This window comes from Felis catus, chromosome D3 (genome assembly GCF_018350175.1).
Source record: "Felis catus isolate Fca126 chromosome D3, F.catus_Fca126_mat1.0, whole genome shotgun sequence".
NCBI lineage: Eukaryota > Metazoa > Chordata > Mammalia > Carnivora > Felidae > Felis > Felis catus.
The window spans coordinates 78,350,148-78,352,666 of record NC_058379.1 but is presented as its reverse complement, the minus strand read 5'-3'; the positions used below and the strand labels follow the sequence as shown (position 1 = coordinate 78,352,666).

At 35.7% G+C, this 2,519-nt stretch overlaps 1 non-coding gene across 1 annotated transcript; it reads left to right on the top strand.

The window, feature by feature from the left end:
* Nucleotides 1-862: 862 nt before the first annotated feature.
* Nucleotides 863-1,029, top strand: LOC111557407. The gene has a single exon (XR_002737455.2). It is a non-coding gene; the product is annotated as a U1 spliceosomal RNA (small nuclear RNA).
* Nucleotides 1,030-2,519: the final 1,490 nt, after the last annotated feature.

The window sequence follows — 2,519 nt, the reverse complement described above, 5'->3', positions numbered from 1 at the left end:
TTATGGTAGAAATAGGCAGCCTATGCCGCAAGTGAAAACCCAGAAACTGGACTTCCATCTTTAAGACATTTGTGGAGAGGATCTATGCTTTGAATAGGAGTTAGATTATATAGGGGCATCTGGGTGGCTCAGTCGATTGAGCGTCCGACTTCGGCTCAGGTCATAATCTCACAGTTCGTGGGCTCAAGCCCCTGGTCAGGCTCTGAGCTGTCAGCACAAAGCCCGGAGCCTGCCTTGGGTTCCGTATCTCCCTCTCTCTCTCTATGCCCCTCCCCCACTCATGCTCGTGCTCTCTCTCTCTCTCTCTTAAAAATAAACGAACATTAAAAATAATTTTTTTAAAGGAGTTAGATTATATATATTCTAAGTACCTTTAAACTGCAAGATTTAATGTGCCTCTGGAATCCAATAAGGACAGAGCTGGAGATAGATATTTAGGAAATCCAAAAAGAAAGCGGAATTGAACAGAACAGAGTGGTAGAATGCTACACGCGCATTGTATGGAAACACGCAGAGTGTACAACTACGAATCCAGCTGAGTCATCATTACCCTCTTGTCTTGACCTCCTCTGTATTACTATGGAGCTATTCATCTGAGCACTGCTCAGTCTATGTCTTCAATGTACTATGCTTACTGTAGATGAGATTCTCTAGGTCACAAATGTTTAAGTGTGCTTCTATTTAGAAAAAAAAATTATATATTAAAGATGCTATTTGCACAAAGGCAGCCCAAATAACCATCTTTTTCTGCCATTATGTATATACCAGGGGCCTCCAAAATGGCGGCAGGCATGTTCACAGCAAGATTTGCCAAGATGATCCTCAGGGGTGCAGGGAAAACTAGTTGTTAGTGTACTTATGTAAAATTAAGAAAGAATGTAACATTTACTTGATCTCAAAGGTAGTTTCACCAGGATGAGGCTTATCCTTTGCATTCTGGATGTGCTGGCCCCTGCAATTTCTCCAAATGTGGGAAACTTGACTGCTTAATTTGTGGTAATGGGGGAACTGCATTCATGCTCTCTTCTGACGGCTAGTACCTAAAAACAGACACGGTGCTCCCACTCTTTCGTTCTAACTCCTGCCTGTTACTTTTTAAGAGAGTATACAGAACTCTGATGTCTTTTATGAGTGCAGCACCACAATATATCAACCTTACTATAAAATGGTTCTCTAAACAACAACAACAACAACAACAACAACAACAACAAAACCCAGAAAGAAGGAAAGAAACATTTACTATATGGATTGCCATATCATATAGTCAAACATCAAGGACAGAGAAATCTAAGGACAGTGACTACAGAAGGAGGCACTGAAGGTAATAATACTCATCAGAGCATTACAAGGTGGGCTTCCAGTTAAATTTTTTTATAGAATATGTTTCAATTATTTTAATTCAAATAACACTCACAATATGGAAACGTAGCTTTAAAATATACCTACCGGAAACCATAGGTGACCTATAATATTTATAATTTAGTATATGAGAACAACAAAATGTCAGAACGGAATCTTCTTACAACTAAAACAATACCTCTGTTGCTTCCATTTGAGAATGAAAATAATAATAATGATCTAATGAGATCAGAAAAGATCTCGACACTGAAATTATCCAGAAGACTGCTTAAAATATAAATTTGCATCCATCATACTAATGAATGACAAGCCTCACACTGAGTCTATATTCTGCCTTCAGCTAATAGCCCATGGTAGTCTGAGGTTATCCCTGGGAACAAATCATTTAAAAAGCAAGTCACCGGAACACCATTAATAAAATTTTAGTGGTAGAAAAATGATGTTATACCATAAATGAATTAAAAAAGCGGTTAAATATTAGAGTTTTTATTTTTATCTTATACTTTTTAAAATCTATGCTTGTATATGTTGTAAAACTTATTAGTATAGTATAACATGTATATAATTACATAACATGTATATATATTATATATATATAAATATATAATATGTGCATACATTTTATATATACATACCAAAGATAGAGATAGATATGTCGGGGGTTTAAAACATCAAGTGATTAGAAATACAGGTATCATATGCATACATGTAAAATATGTATTTGTGTGTGTGTGTGTGTGTGTGTGTGTGTGATAACCATTTTATTTAGAAACTTGTGGTTTACCTATAAATGCTTGATATTACAGGACTCTGAAAGACTTGTTAGCCTCTGAGACAGTTAGATTTTTTTTCCTATTTATTTATGTACTATCAGGTAAACCCTTGCATTGTTCACCTGTTTTTTCAGGTTACCATCTCTTCAAATCCCATGAACATACTGCCCGCATTTTATAAAATAGTAAAAAGCATTTTTTCACAAGCTTACTATTCAAATTCCTTTTTCTACATTAGTTGATACTTACAAATATTTGAAAAGTAAACCAGATAATCTGTATTCTAAACTCTCAATGATTATGCTTCTATCGGTCAAGACTCTGAAGTCTGAGGCTTTAATTTTATGTTGATGCAGTTCCAGGGGCTATTTGTACCAGATGAATACT